Raw genomic sequence first — 18,377 nt, forward strand, 5'->3', positions numbered from 1 at the left:
CACACAAACTACAACTACAGCTTCCCCAACTACAAAAACTGCTGCACCGACTACAACTGCCGACCCAACATCTACCACACCTGCCCCAACTACAACCACAGCTGCCCCCACTACAACTCCCGCTTCCCCAACTACAACAACTGCTGCACCAACTACAACATCCGCAGAACGAACAACTACCATACCTTCCCCAACTACAACAACAGCTGCACCAACTACAACAACTGCTTCACCACCAACTACCACACCTTCCACAAAAAATACCACAACTGCCCCCATTACAACTCCCCCGTCTCAAACTACAGCAACTTCTGCACCAACTACAACATCCAGACGAACAACTACCATACCTTCCCCAACTACAACAGCTGCCCCAACTACAACTACAACTGCAGAAACTGCAACAACTGATGCCCACATTACAAAAACTACTGAACAAAAAACTACCACACCTACCCCAACTAAAACAACTACCAAACGAGCAACTATCATACCTTCCCCAACTACAACAGCTGTACAAACTGCAATAACTCCTTCACAGACTATAAAAGCTTTACCAAAAACAAAACTTACCCCAACTACAACCAAAGCTTCCCCAACTACAACATCTGCCTCAACTACAAGTAAAGCTACCCCAACTACAACAACCGCTGCACTAATAACTTCCACTGTTTCCCCAACTAAAACTACAGCTGCCCAAACTACAACAACTGCTGCACCGACTAAAAATGCTTCACCAAACATTACCACAACTGCCCTAACTATAACCACAGCTGCCCCAAGTACAACTAGAGCTTCCCCACCTACAACAACATTTGCATCAACAACTACGACACTTGCCCAAACTACCACGACAGCATCACCAACTACAACCACAGCTGCCCAAACTACAATTGCTGCACCGACAGCACCAACTCCTGCACTAACAACTACCACAGCTGTCCCAAGTACAAATACTGCTGCACTGAGTACAACTGCTGGAAACACAACTACCACACCTACCCCAACTATAAAAACATCTACCCCAACTACAACTACAGCTTCCCCAACTACAACCACTGTTGCACTAACTACAACTAAAGCTACCCCAACAACAAATGCTGCCATAGCTGTAACCACTGCTACACCAACTACAACTACAGCTTCACCGACTACAAGTACAGCTGCTCCAACTACAACCACTGCTACACTAACAACAACAGCTTCCCCAACTACAGCTACTCCGACTACAAACACAGCTGCCCAAACTAAAACTACAGCTGCCCCACATACAACTACTTCACCGACTACAATAACTGCTTCACTACAGACTACCACACCTGTTCCAACTCAAACAACAGCTGCCCTAACCACAATAACTGCTGCACTGTCTAAAACTTTTGCATCAACAACAATCACACCTGCCCCAACTAAAACTGCTACACCGACTACAACAACTGCTGCACTAACAACTATCACACCTGCTAAAACTACCACCACAGCTGCAGAAACTAAAACTACAGCTTCCCCAACTACAACAATTACTGCAACGACTGCAATTACAGCTGCACCAACAACTACAACACATTCCCCAACTAAAACCACACTTTCCCCCACTACAACCACAGCTGCACCAACTGCGAACACCACTGTGCCAAAAACTAACACACCTTTCCCAACTACAAATACATCTTCCCCAACTACAACTGCTGCACTAAAAACTACCACACCATCCGCAACTACAACCAAAGCTGCCCCAACTACAACAACTCTTGCACCAACTACAAAAACTGCCGTACAAACAAATACCACACCTGCCCCAATTTCAACCACAGCTGGCCCAACAACTGCTGCACCAGCTACAATTGCTTCACCAAAAACTACCACCCTTGTCCACACTACAACCACACCTTCCCTCACGACAACCACAGCTTTCCCAACTACAACAACTGCTGCACTGACTTCAACAACAGCCACACCAACAACTACCATATCTGTCCCAACTACCACCACAGCTGCCCCAACTACAACTGCTGCACAGACTACTACCACACCTTCCACAACTACAACCACAGCTTCACTGACTACAACAACTGCTGCACCAAGTACATCAACTGCTGTACAAATAACTACCACACCTGCCATAACAACAACCCCAGCTTCCCCCACTACAACTACCACTGCCCCAACTACGACCACAGATGCCCAAACTAAAACTGCTTCACTGACAACAACAACTGCTGCACCAACAACTGCCAAACCCTCCCCAACACCAACCACAGCTAACCCCACCACAACTGCTGCACCGACTACAAGTCCTGCACAAAAAACTACCACAGCTTCCCCAACTACAACCACAACTTCCCAAACTAAAACTACAGCTGGTCAAACTACAAGTACTGCTGCACCGACTACAACAACTGCTTTACCATTAACTACCACAGCTTCCCAAAATACAACTACACCTGCCCCCACTAAAACTATAGCTTTCCCAACAACTGCTGCACCAACTACATCTGCAGAACAAACCACTACCAAACCTGCACAAACTACAACCAAAACTTTCCCAACTACAACTGCTGAAACAACTACTACAACACCTTCCCCAATTACAACCACAGATGCCCCACATACAACAACTCCTGCACAGACTACAACAACTATTGCACCAATGACTACCTCACCTTCCCCAACTACAACCACAGCTTCCCTAACTACAACCACACCTGCCCCAACTACAAGAACTGCTGTACCAATCCCTACCACACCTGCCCCAACAAACACCATAGATGCCCCCACTACAATTAGAGCAACTCGAACTACAACTGCTGCAACATCTACAAAAAATGCCAAACCAAAAACTAACACACCATCCCCAACTACAACTGCTGCAACAACTATTATCACACCTTCCCCAACTAAAACCATTGCTGCCACAACTACACCAACCCCTTCACTGACTACAACTTCTGTGCCAACAACAACCACACCTGTCCCAACTACAACAACTGCTGCACCGACTACAAACACTGCCGAACCAAAAACAACCACACTTGTCACCACTACAACTAAAGCTGCCCCAACTATAACAGTTGCTGCACTGACTACAACAACACCTTCCCCAACTACAACAACATCTACCCAAACTACTATCACATCTTCCCCAACTACAACCATAGAAGCCCACACTAAAAGTACAGCTGCCAAAACTACAACCACAACTGCCCCAACAACAACTACACCACCTGCCCCAACAAAAACAGCAGCGGCCCCAACTACTAACACATCTACCCTAACTACTACCACAGGTGCCCCAACTATAACAATTGCTGCACTATCTATAACTACTGCACCAACAACTATCACACCTCCTCCAACGACAACTACAGTGACCCCAACTAAAAAAACTGCCGCACTGGCTACAACTACTGCACCAACAACTACCACACCTGCCAAAACTACAACCACAGCCAGCCCAGCTACAACAACTGCTGCACCAACTACATCTGCGGAACAAACCACTACCACACCTGCACAAACTACAACCAAAACTTTCCCAACTACAACTGCTGAAACAACTACAACAACACCTTCCCCAATTACAACCACAGATGCCCCACATACAACAACTATTGCACCAATGACTACCTCACCTTCCCCAACTACAACCACAGCCTCCCTAACTACAACCACACCTGCCCCAACTACAAGAACTGCTGTACCAACCCCTACCACACCTGCCCCAACAAACACCACAGCTGCCCCCAGTACAACTCCCACTTCCCCAACTACAGCAACAGCTGAACCAACTACAACTCCTGCACAGACTACAAAAGCTTCAAAAGAAACAACACCTTCCCCAATTACAACTACAGTTGCCCCAACTAAAACTACAATTGCAGCAACTACAACAACTGATGCTCTGACTCCAAAAACTGCCGAACCACAAACTACCACACCTACCCCAACTACGACTGCTTCACCGACTACAACTGCTGCACAAAAATTCACCACTCCTTCCCCAACTACAACAACATCTGCACCAACTACAACCACTGCACAAATAACTACATCTTCCTCAACTAAAACGACAGCTGCCCCAACTAACAAAAATGCTGCACCAACTACAACAGCTTCACCAACAACTACCACACCTGCCCCAACTACAGCCACAGCTTTCCAAACTACAACTACAGCTGCCCCAACTACAACAACTTCTGCACCAAAAACAAACACACCTACCCCAACTAATACTACTGCATCGACTACTACCACACCTTCCCCAACTACAACCACATCTAACCCCACTACAACTATAGCTGACCCAACTACTTCCACATCTGCCAATGCTACAACATCTTCTGCATCAACAACTGCTGCACCTAAAACTACTACTCCTGCCTCTAATACAACCACACCTTCCCCCACTACACCTACATCTTCCCTAACTGCAAAAACTCCTGCCCCGACTACAACCACAGATTCCCCAAGTACGACTGCAAAAATGACTACTACCAAATCTTTCCCAACTACAACATCTGCCTCAACTACAACTAAAGCTACCCCAACTACAAATACTGCTGCACTAACTACAACCGCTGCACCAATAACTACCACAACTTCCCCAACTACAACCACAGCTTCCCCAACTAAATCTACTGCTACCAAAACTACAACTGCTTCATCGACTACAACTGCTAAACCAATGACTACCACAACAGCTCTAACAAAAACCACAGCTGCCCCAACTACAACTGCTGCACCGACTACAACTGCTGCACTTGCCCAAACTACCACCACAGCTGCACCAACTACAAAAACTGCTACAGCAGCTACAAGTGCCACACCAACAAGTACCACACTTTTCCAAATTACAACCACAGCTGCCCCAACTAAAACTGCAGCCCCAACTACTACCATGCCTTCCCAGACTATAATCACAATTCCACCGACTACAAAAATTTCTGCACCACCAACTACCACACCAACTCCAACTAACACCACAGCTGCCGCAACTACAAAAACTCCTGCACCGAATAACACTGCTGCACCAACAACCACACCTTCCCCAACTACAACATCTCCTCGAAAGACAAAAACTGCATCACCAACTAGAACTTCTGCACCAATAACTACCACAGCCTCCCGAATTACAACCATATCTTCCCCAACTACAATCACTGCCACACCAACTACAACTACAGCTTCCCCAACCACAACCTCTGCCAAACCAACTACAACTACAGCTTCCCCTAGTACAACTGTAGTTGCCCAGATTACAACAGCTGCTCCACCTATAACTACTGCTACACAAACTACAGCTGCCCAAACTACTACCAATGCTACACCAACTACAACTTCCCCAACTACAACCAATGCTACACCAACTGAAACTAAAGCTTTCCCAACTACAAAGTTTGCCAAAACAACAAGCACTGCTACACCAACTACAACCACAGCTGCCCCAACAACAACCACTGCTGCACCAATTACGACAACTTCCCAAACTACAACCACTGCAACTACAACTACAGCTGCCCAACCAACAACCACTGCTACACCAACTACAACTACAGGTTCCCCAACTACAACCACAGCTGCACCAACTGCAACAACAGCTGCCCCAACTACTGCTACCCAAACTACAACCATAGCCACACCAACTACAAGTACAGCTTCCTCAACAAAAACCACAGCTCCCCTAACTAAAACAAAAGTTACCCCAAATACCATCGCAGCTGCCCAAACTACAACTGCTGCGACACCAATTATCACTACAGCTTCCCCAACTACAACCACTGCAACACCAACTAAGACTACAGCTGCTCCAACAACAATATCTGCCCAAATTACAAGCACTGCTACACCAGCTACAACTACAGCAGCCCCAACTACAACCACTTCAGCACCAAGGACAACTACAGCTTACCCAACCACAACTGCTGCACAAACCACTACCACATATGCATCAAGTACGACAGCTGCTCAAAAAACAATCACAGCTGCCAAAACTACAACCATAGATACTCCAACAACCACAGCTGCCCAAACTACAGCACCAGTCTACCCAACTTTAACTATTGCACCAACATCAACCACAGTTGCACCTACTGCAACAACAGCTGTCCCAGCAAAGACCACAGCTGCTGCAACTAAACCAACAGCTACCCGAAGTATAACCACAGCTTCCCCAACAGCAACCCCAGCTTCCCCAATGACAACCACAACTGCGTCAACCACGACCACAGCTGCCCCAAATACAACTACAAATGCTCCAACAAGAACCATATCTATCCCAAATACAAGTGGTGCACCAACCACTACCACACCTTCACCAAGTACAGCCACAACTGCCCCCAGAACAACCACAGCTGCCGCAACTACAACAACAGCTGCCCCAACTACTGCTGCCCAAACTACAACCATAGCCACACCACCTACAAGTACAGCTTCCTCAACAAAAAACACAGCTCCCCTAACTAAAACGAAAGTTACCCCAAATACCATTGCAGCTGTCCAAACTACAACTGCTGCTACATCAATTACCACTACAGCTTCCCCAACTTCAACCACTGCAACACCAACTACAACTACAGCTGCTCCAACAACAATATCTCCCCAAATTACAAGCACTGCTACACCAGCTACAACTACAGCTGCCCCAACTACAACCACTTCAACACCAAGGACAACTACAGCTTACCCAACTACAACAGAGGTCCAAACTACTACCACTGCTACACTAACTACAACTACAGCTTCCCCAACTACCACTATATTTGCCCAACCTACAACCACTGCTGCACCAACAACTACCACAGCTGCCCCCACTACAACTACAGCTGCCTCAACTACAACCACTCCTACACCAAGTATAACTACAGCTTCCTCAAGTATAGCCACAGTTGCCTTAACAACAGCTGCCCAAATTACAACCACTACAATTACAACACCGTCTACAGCTTCCCCAACTATAAAATTAGCTGACACAACTACAACTGCTGCTACATCAACTACAACTACAGCTGCACCAAATACAACCACAGCTGACAAAACTACAACCACTGCTACCCCAACTCCAACTACAGCTACCCCAACTACAACCACACCTTACCCAACAAATACAGCTGCCCAAATTACAAACACTGTTACACAAATTAAAGCTTCCCCAACTACAATCACTGCTACACCAAGTGCAACTTCACCGTCTCCACCTACAACCACTGCTGCACCAACTACAACAATAGGTGCCCCAACTGCAGCTGCTCCAACTACAACCACTACTTCACCTAGTACAACCACAGCTGCACCAACTACAACTACAGCTTACCCAACTACAACCACTGCTACACCAACTACAACTACAGCTTCCACAACTATAAACACTTCTGCACCAACTACAGGTACAGCTTCCCCATCTACAGCTGCTCCAACTACAACCAGTACTGCATCAACTACAACTACAGCTTCCCCAACTACAACTACAGTTCCCCCAACTACAACTACTGCTACACCAATTACAGCTTACCCAACTACAGCCACTGCTGCACCAACTACAGGTACAGCTTCTCCATCTACAGCTGCTCCAACTACAACCAGTACTGCACCTACTACAACCACAACCACACCAACTATAACTACAACTGCCCCAACAACAATAGCTGTCCAAACATCAAACACTGCTGAACCAACTACAACTACTGCCTCCCCAATTAAAACTGCAGCCCAAATGACAACCACTTCTACACCAACTAAAACCACAACTTCCCCAACTGCAAATATAGCTACCCCGACTACAACTACAGCTGCCCTAACTGCAACCACTGCCTCACCAACTGCAACTACAGCTTTCCCAACTAAAACCACTACCAAACAAACAAAAACTATAACTGCCCCAACAACAGCTGCCCAAACTACATCTGCTAGACCAATTACAACTACAGCTTCCCCAACTACAACCACTGCTACACAGACTACAACTACACGTTCCCCAACGACAATGACATCTTCCCCAACTACAACCACAGCTGCCCAAACTACAACCACTGCTACACAAACTACAACTACAGCTTCCCCAACTACAACCCTTTCTAAACCAATTACAACTACAGCTTACCCAACTACAACAGCAATCCAAACTACAACCACTGCTACTCCAACTACAGCTACAGCTTCCCCCACTGCCACGATAAATGTCCCAACTAAAACCACTGCTGAACCAACTACAACAGCTGCCCCAACTACAGGTGATCCAACTAAAACCACTCCTACACCAACTGTAACTATAGCTGCCCCAACAACAATAACAGCAACACCAACAGCTGACTCAACTACAACAATTATAGCACCAACCACTACCATGCCTGCACCAATTACAACCACAGCTGCCCCAACGACAACTATTGAACCAACATCTACCACAGCTAAACCAAAAACAACCAGAGCGTCACAAACAACAACCACCCTTGCCTCAAGTACAACCACAGCTTCCCCAACTACAACTGCTGCAACAACCACTACCACAGCTGCTCCAACTATAACTGCGTCACCAAATACAACCACAGCTGCCACAACTACAACCACAGATACCCCAAAAACAACCACAGCTGCCCTAACTACAACGCAAGCCTCGCCACCTACAACTATTGCACCAACATCTGCCACAGCTGTACTTACTACATCCACAGCTACCCCAACAACAACCACAACTGCTCCGACTAAACCAACAGCTACCCCAAGTACAACCACAGGTGCCCCAACAACAACCACAGATGCCACACCTATAACTACAGCTTCTTTATCAACAACTGCAGCTTCCCCAACAACAACCACAACTGCCTCAAAAACACCCACAGCTTCCCCAGCTAAAGCTGATGCACCAACCATGACCACAGCTGCACCAAGTACAACTACAAATGTTCCAAACACCATAGCTACCCCAAGTACAAGTGGTGCACCAACCACTACCACAGCAGCACCTAGTACAACAACAACTGCTGCAACTACAACTACAACTGCACCACCAACCACAGCTTCCCCAACCACAACTGCTGCACAAACCACAACCACGTATGCATCAAGTACGACAGCTGCTCCAAAAACCATCACAGCATCCACAACTACAACCACAGATACTCCAACAACCACAGCTGCCCCAACTACAATGCCAGTCTACCCAACTTTAACTATTGCACCAACATCGACCACAGCTGCGCCTACTACAACAACAGCTGTCCCAGCAAAGACCACAGCTGCTGCAACTAAACCAACAGCTACCCAAAGTATAACCACAGCTTCCCCAACAACAACCCCAGCGTCCCCAATGACAACCACAACTTCCTCAACCACGACCACAGCTACCCCAAATACAACTACAAATGCTCCAACAAGAACCATATCTATCCCAAATACAAGTGGTACACCAACCACTACCACACCTGCACCAAGTACAGCCACAACTGCCCCCAGAACAACCACAGCTGCCGCAACTACAACCACAGATTCCCCCACAGCTGCCCAAACAGCAATACCTTGCACGACTACAATTGCTGCACCAACCTCTACTGCAGTCGCAGCAAGTACGACCAAAACACCAACCACAACTGCCCTTACAACCGCAGCTCCAAATACAACAGCAGCTGATCTAAATACAGCAAACGTTGCACAGAAACAAAACAAAAATCCACCAAAAACAGGTGAGTCACCAACAACATCTTCTGTTGGGAACTTTACAAATGTGAATAAACAAACTGGAAACACAACTGCCTCAACAACACCCACAGCTTCCCAAACTACAATTGCTGCGCAAACTACAACAACTATTGTACCAACATCTACAACAGCTGCCCCAACAAAAACCACAACTACCACAACAGCCACAGCTACCGCAATTAAAACCACAGCTCCCCTCACAACAACCACTGCTTCCCCAACTACAACCACAGCTGCCCCCACAAAAACCACTGCTTCCCCCACAATTATCACAAGAACAACCACAGCTGACCCAACTACAACATCAGCTTCCTCAGCTACAACTGCTTTACCAACTATAACCACAACATTGCCAACAATAACCACAGCTGCTGCATTGACAACCACAGTTGTTCCAACAACAATCAAAGCTGCCCCAACAACAACCACTGCTTCCCCAACTACAACCACAACTGCACCAACTACAACTGCTGCACCAACCACTACCAGAGCTGTGCCAAATATAAACACAACTTCTCCAAGAACAACAACCATAGCTGCTCCAACTACAGCCAAAACCACCCCAACAACTACAACTACAACTGCCTCAACAACAACCACAGCTTCTGGAACAACAACTTTTGACTCAACTGCAACCACAGCTACAACACCTACAACTATTCCACCAACACCTACCAGAGCTGCAAGATCTACAACCACAGCTATTACAAGTACAACCACAGCTTTCACAACAACAATCACAGCTGCTGCAAGTACAACCAGAGCTGCCCCAACAACAACCACAGTTTCCCCAACTACAATAGCTGCACCAATTACAACTATTGTAACAACATCAACCACAGCTGCACCCCAAAAAACAACAGCTGTCCAAACTAGAACGACAGCTTCCCCATCTACAACTACTGGTCCAACTACTACCGCAGCTGCACCAACAACTACAGCTGACCACATTTCAACTAAAGCTTCCTCAACTACAACTGCTGCACTAACTCCTACCACAACTGTACCAACAAATACCAAAACTGCACCAGCTACAGCTAAAACTCCCCCACCTACAACTGCAGCTTCCCTAACCCCAACAGCTACTCCAAAAACTATTATTACAGCTGCACCAACAACAACCACTACTGCACCAACTATAACTACTGATTTATCAACTACTACAACAACTGCTGCAGGAACTACTGCCACAGATTCACTAACAAGAGCCATGTCTGCACCAAGTAAAATTATAGCTGCCCCAACTGCAGCAACCAAACCTACTCCAGGCAAACCTGCTGTTCAAACTACAACTAGCACAGTCGCACAGCCTACAACAACCCCATCTCCATCAAGTACAACAACTACAGTAGCACAATCTCTACCAACCACAGCAGCTGCAACTACAACCGCATTTGGTCAAAATACAACATATTCCTCAACTAAAACAACCACAGCATCCCCAACTGCAACAACTACCCTTTTACCAGCTACAACAATCACAGCAGAACCAACTACAATGACCACGGCTGCACCAACTTCAAATGCTTCCCAAAATGCAACAATCACAGCAGCACCAACTACAGCAACCACATCAGCACCAACTATAACAACTACAGCAGCACCAACTACAACAAGTAAGTTGATATTTTGTTGAACTTTTTGTCTTAAGTTTTAAGTTTTAGTTTATAAAGGCTCATCTGTGAGTCACGCTTATACAACATCATCTTCATAACAAAATGCGATTCTAAATATTACATTAGTTTACCTGTAGGTACAATATTTTACAATGCTGCTTTAAATTATGTAAAAGATAAGAAAAACCACAGAAAACTTTCCCTTGAGTGCTAATTCTGTGATGTTTTTTGTTTTTCTTTTCTTTTTTATGTATATTTACTGACAGTAAGCCCATTACCAACTCCTACGACTGAAATTACTGCATCCACCAAATCTACATCTACTGTACCTACAACCATTGCTTCTACAACAGCTCCATCTACAACTGCTGCTCCTACAGAAGGTTCACCTACAACTACTGGACGTCTTATATACATATCAGCAAATGTGACTTTCAGATCTCTTCAAAGCACTTTTACAGATGACTTGAATAATTCATCATCTCAAGCTTTTAAAGATCGCGCTTCAATGATAGAGGGACAGGTAAGGCTCATCCTCAGAACAATACACTCATACTGCACTCTTATAATAGCTGAATTCAACCTGTTACACTAAACCATGATTACATTATATTCAGGTTTAGTTTGTGCTTCATCCTGTTTTCCTGTTTTGTGAAAGTATGTTCTTGTCCTATACAGGTCCAGTTCTGCTTTGTGATAGTAAATCCTCTTGTTGAAACTTTTAACTTTTAACATTTAACTGAATGTGTCATTTCAATATATATTTCATTCAAATTAAATCTTATTTATATAGCCTCACATAACAAAAGTTATGTCATGACACTTTACATTTAGAGCTGGTCTAAACCAGACTCTCTAGCCAATTTACAGACACCCAACAGAATCCTCCAGGTGTCAGTGGCGAAGACAAACTTTCTTTTAACAGGCAGAAACCTTGAGCAGACCCCAACTCTGGAGGATGATCATCTGCATCGACCAGTTGGGGTTAAAGAGAGTGGATTAACGGAAGAGAAAGACAGATAGAGAGAGAGACAGGGGGGAGACACTTGGATGTACAGCAAACTGAACTAGAACTGTTAAAAACTAGAACTGTTGTTATTTGTATAACTACCAATAACTAAAACAAATGTCCATAACTGTTAATACTACTACTCCAAATACAAGCACTAATAGTGGATATGCTACTACTGCCACTGTTAGTGCCAACAATAAAAACCTCTACCATCTATGTAACTATATAATTAACACTATCACAACTATATGGATAAATGAGTGATGACCATGAAGGCAGGAGAGACGAAAGACCACAGTAGCAGGTCCAGAGATGATCCAGGGAAAACCTGTGAGGTGATAAAGCACAGAAACTCCAGGGAAGAAGTCAAGTCAGTAACATGACTTCGCTGGGACATGAAGAAGAGGATGAGAGAGGAGGTCAGAGAAGAGGAGGAGCAGAGGGGAGGTCAAACAGGAGGAGGAGCAGAGAAGAGCTCAGTGTATCATGATGAGTCTCCCAGCAGTCTAAGCCTATAGCAGCAGAACAAAGAGCAGCCTGAACCGCCCTAACTACAAGCTTCATCAAAAAGGAAAGTTTTAAGCCTACTCTTAAATATAGAGAGGGTGTTTGCCTCCTGGACCAAGGCAGGGAGGTGGTTCTACAATAGTGGAGCTTGATAGCTGAAGGCTCTAGCTCCCTTCCTACTTTTGGAGATATCAGTAAGCCTGCATGTTGAGAGCGCAGTGCTCTAGAGGGATTGTAGGGAACTAAAAGCTCTTTCAGATAGGTAGGTGCCTGGCCATGGAGGGCTTTGTAAGTGAGGAGGAGTATTTTAAAGTCTATCCTAGCTTGTACAGGGAGCCAGTGCAGAGAAACCAACACAGCAGAAATATGGTCTCTGATACTGTCACTAGTCAGTACACGGGCAGCGGCATTCTGAATAAACTGAAGGGTCATTAAAGACTTTTTGGGACAGCCGGAGAAAAGTGAATTACAGTAATGTAGCTTGGATGTAATAAAAGCATGGATTAAACAGTCCTACTACTTTATTTGATGAATGTAAGCTTTTATATATTTACAAGTGTGCATATAACATGTTGACAGTACCTTTAAATCCTTTGTAAGCCTTTGGAGATTGGTGTCATGACTTGAAAACCTTCTGATTAGCTACTCTGGTTGCATACCTGTGACTGTATTTAGAGACCTTCAGAACATCAATTTAATTGTTGTCTTCTGACACAGTATGCCTTTGCCTGCCATCGTGGGAAAATCTAATGAAAGACAAGACAAAGAATTGCTCTGCTCTATTCTAAACTTTGTTTCCTGTTTTTACAGCTTCGACCAAGGTTCCAAAGGGAATTCTCTTCATACTATTCCCTATATGTTGTGGAATTCCGGTAACATTTCTTTATTTATTTTTTTGATAACCTTTAAGAGTACTGCACTAAGTTTGATATTTCAGATACTATTCTCTATAACTCTTTTCACAGACCTGGATCAGTCTACAGTGAGATGAACGTTACATTTATAAACACAGTTCCAAACATCACACAGATTTCAGACGTTTTGTTTGCTGCAGCTCCAAAAGTTGTAGGCTTTGACATTGAAACCCCCTCCATTCATGTGAATGGCATAAGTAAGTACTAATTACATTTTTCATTTACATTAATCAAAACATGACATAATATTTTAATAAACTGATGCTTTATTTTCATTACTCATCATTTACAGATTCAAGTGGAGTAAGCCACAAGATCAGCCTCATCACAGCATTTTTCCTTGTGGTGTTGTCATGGATACTGTCAAGCCAATAGGATCATTGGTGATTGGAATCAGAACATGACTTCCCTTCCTGGGACGGAAATCGACTTTGTTGTCAATAACAATCCCAGATCTTTGATTATCATAAATGTTTTACAGCCTGGGAGTTTTATACTTTAAACTAATTGTTAAATTAAAATTTGCTTGTAAAAGGTATTTAAAGGACAGTGGGATATGCCTGTTGAATTGATCACATGGGAATTTCCAGGATCAGAACGGACACACTGACACAGCCAATTATCACCTTATCCATATAGTTATCACTTAAATTCGACTATTCATCTATGTATATACATTTTTCTGCTTGTTTCTTTGTTTCCATTTCCAAACACAACACTATAACAATATTTAGCACTGTTATAATTAATGTTCTAATGAAAGTTACAGTATAAATCATCAGGAACTTGATCTGTTGTTATGTCCAATTTTTATGAGTGTGTATTTCCTATTTAGATTGTGTCTGTCTTTAACACAACATATCATATCTGCAACATGGGGTTACATAGTTAAACTGTAAAGTTATTAAATATTTTGAACCATGAAGGAAAATCTATACAGTAAAATTAATTTTCATATTTGCACAAACTATCAAGTGAAACTGTATGGATGGAATCTATGTTTATGTTCAACTGTTAAATGAAATGTATGAAATCAGCTCTCTTACTTATGAAGGATCTATTCTTAATCATCTACAGGTGTACTAGATGCCCTTTACAATATTGTACAACTGCTGTGAGCAATTTTAAAATGATGGGAATAAAAATTATTTTAATTTAATGTGCCTCGTGTGATATTTTACAGACTTTGGTTGGTAAGGAACTGTCTTCAAAAATTCAGACTTTGTAAATTTTAAGAAATTTAACAAATTCATTTTACAGTGACTCATTTAAGCTTTCGTGTTATAATGAGGTTAAAAATATATATGTTGACACACCAACAACCACTCCTGTCAGTAGAATTTAGCTGGTAGAACTTGCTGAGCAGGTGTTCACATAACATATGCATCAACATCATTTCTGTAATATTTACAGAAGTATGCAGTTGAAAAATTGTATTTTGACTGTAATGCCATCAAGTGGAGAAACAAAGTAGGTTACTGATTTTTTGTTTCCCTGCTAATTTTTCTATTGGGTTGCAATCTTCATTTTCTACTACACACTGACTGTTTAATACTGAGATAGATAGATAGATAGATAGATAGATAGATAGATAGATAGATAGATAGATAGATAGATAGATAGATAGATAGATAGATAGATAGATAGATAGATCTTCAAAGTTGATCCGTGGAGATTCATATCGGCCCACAAAAATATAGGAGTTTACAGACTTTTTAATTCCACTAATTATGCAATAATAAAATCATTGACATCACTATTGCTGTATCATTGTCCAGCATTAAATGCTAGACCACAGGTGTCAAACATGTGACCCAGGGGCCAAAACCGGCCCGCCAAATGTTCCAGTCTGGCTCACGGCATGAATTTGCAAAACGCCAAAAAAATTCCACTTAAGATATTAACAATCAAGGATGTCGAACTCGTTTTAGTTCAGGTTCCACATAGAGAAAAATGTGATCTCAACTAAAATAATAGCATAATAACCTATAAATAATGACTCCAAATTGTCTTAGTTTAATGCAAAACACATAATATTACATTACATCTGTAAACAATGACAACTCCAAATTTTTCCTCTTTGTTTTAGTGTAAAAACTTACATTAAATTTGGAAAATATGAACATTTACAAACAATAAAATGTGAAAAACCTGAAATTTTGAAAGTGGAATTTTAACACTATTCTTCCTGTTCTTAAATATTTTGTGCCTTTGTAGATCCAATCTGTAATATGTATGTATAAATGGTAAGTTGAGGTGTAACATTGTTAAAATTGCACTTATTTTTCTCAAGAAATTTCAGTTTTTTCAGGTTATTCACATTTTTGTTTGGATAGTTTGTACATGTACATATTTTCATATTTTATTTTTCACATATATATATTTTTTGCACTAAAACAAAGAGAAAACTTTGGAGTCATCATTATTTACAGGTTATTATGCTACTGTTTTACTGGTCCGGCCCACTGGAGATCAATTTGGGCTGAATGTGTCCCCCGAACTAAAATGAGTTTGACACCCCTGTGCTAGACAGTCAGTGAAAAAAATGATTAGGCACACCGTACAGAAACTGTTACCCGAGATATACCACTATCTACCTTCCTCTGCATAGTACTCAGTGTCAAGAGAGTTGTGTTTTCCACTTCTGTTATGTTTATAAGCCACATACAGACATTACCTCTATGCAGGAATTTGTTATTGATATCAGCTCATATTGACAACAAAGCTTTGCTGTTAGTCTTATTACTGTGAACTATATTACAAAACTAAAGTCTCCTTTATTTGCTTTACTCATCTATTTTAACACCATCAATAGCAACAAGCATTAGGATTAATGATTTAAAATTCTTTTATTGTCTTGCATTTGAACTCCACCTCAGCTCTTTGTCAAAATATAGTGTCATACTGACAGAGATTTATGTGGAATGCAGAACCAGTTGTACACCAGAGATCTTGTTCTTAAAGGGAGTGTCCATGACACTCATCCAAGAATGGAAGACTGACAGCTTAAATCCTCTATCAAATGATTTAGTATTGTTCTTCAAAAAGGTGTAGCAGCATTTCTGAAAAAAGCATCATCTCTGGGTCACGTGACAGAAACATTATTCTTTACCAATACATAAAGGTCCATATAGGGTTTGACTGTAACAGAAGGTGAAAGGTTTACAATACTGCATACTGGACCCAAGATACCACACTGAATAAGCACTGAACAGGAAAATAATCACTTTTCTTCAAACTGCAATATTTTTGGTAAGTTCATTTTTAAGTTTGTACCTCTGTGTATTTCATACACACTGCAATTTTGTGTTTAATAATGTTTCTGTAATCTTTTCTATGAATATGAATATGAATATTTTGTAACATGTCCTAACTACATAAATAATTTTAAACATTGAATTGGATGCATTTTATTGTATGTTATTATTACATACAATTACATTAATTTCATAATTGTGTTTTATACATAAAACACAAGCATCAAATGAGGCAGTCATTATAACACTATTTTTTATACAATTGCAAAAATATTAAAATCTGAATTGTTGACTCTTGCACAGAATGTTATTTGTCTTTACTGGAATATGAGATCAGTTTGGGACACTTCTGTCTCAGTGAGGACTCACTGCTTCTTCCATTTACACTCAGTATTACATGTTTCATGGATGAACAGAAATCTCTTAACTTTTTTTAGCAGCACATGAAGACATTAGATTTTGTCTTTAGTGTCTGTTTAAGATAGAATTGATAAAACAAATGTAATCTATACTTTTTGGTGATTTGAGATATAAAAATTAAAACATGTTTGATGAATCTCAGCTTTAACTCTAAATTCTTTCACTCTATTTTCGTCACTTGCATGGATGTGAGCGTGTCAGTTGAATCCGATTTGGCTGTTCAGTATAAAGATGCGATGATGTGATGGATCGGAATGTCCTCTGGCGTGTCTCAGTGAGGATTTCAATCTCGTTAACAGTAAAAAGCAATGGAATCATGAATCATATAATAGAGCTTTTAAAACTTTGTCCCTATGCGGTCCTGTGAGACCGGCTCTACTGGCTGAAGCCAGATACCCTGAGCCCATTAAAGTAAAAAACAGAAAAAACTAGTATAGCCCTCAGAAAGCGCAGACCTCCGCCAAGGCAGATCAGTGCCCACCCCACCCCACCAAAATTTAATCATTTGTTTCTTGTGCCAGTATCGACATTTCCTGAAATTTTCAACCAAATTCATCCATAACTTTTTGAGTTATCTTGCATATGGACAGACAGACAGACAGACAGACAAACAGACGCAGGAAAAAAAACATAACCTCCTTGGCAGAGGTAAAGAGAGGAGAAAAAAAAGGAATTAAGATCCATGGAAGTCTGTGTCTGTGGGTTTCTAGCGGTGCTCAGCTCCGTGGGTCACACAGCCCACCTGCCTCTGTTCCTGCTGTGGGTTGCCGTTCTGCCTCAGTGAAAGAGTGGAAAAAGTATTTACATCACAGTTGAGTTTCTCCATCAGTTACATCAGTATGTGTCAACACGTGGATTTCTTCTGTTTTTCGACAGAAAAAGACAGAGTAATAACTCATGGTATGTCTGTATGTTACTGGAAGGTTCTATAGGCCAGGTTTACTCTGGTGTTGAAAAACTG

The sequence above is a fragment of the Sphaeramia orbicularis genome, chromosome 18 (assembly GCF_902148855.1).
Source record: "Sphaeramia orbicularis chromosome 18, fSphaOr1.1, whole genome shotgun sequence".
Classification (NCBI taxonomy): Eukaryota; Metazoa; Chordata; class Actinopteri; order Kurtiformes; family Apogonidae; genus Sphaeramia; species Sphaeramia orbicularis.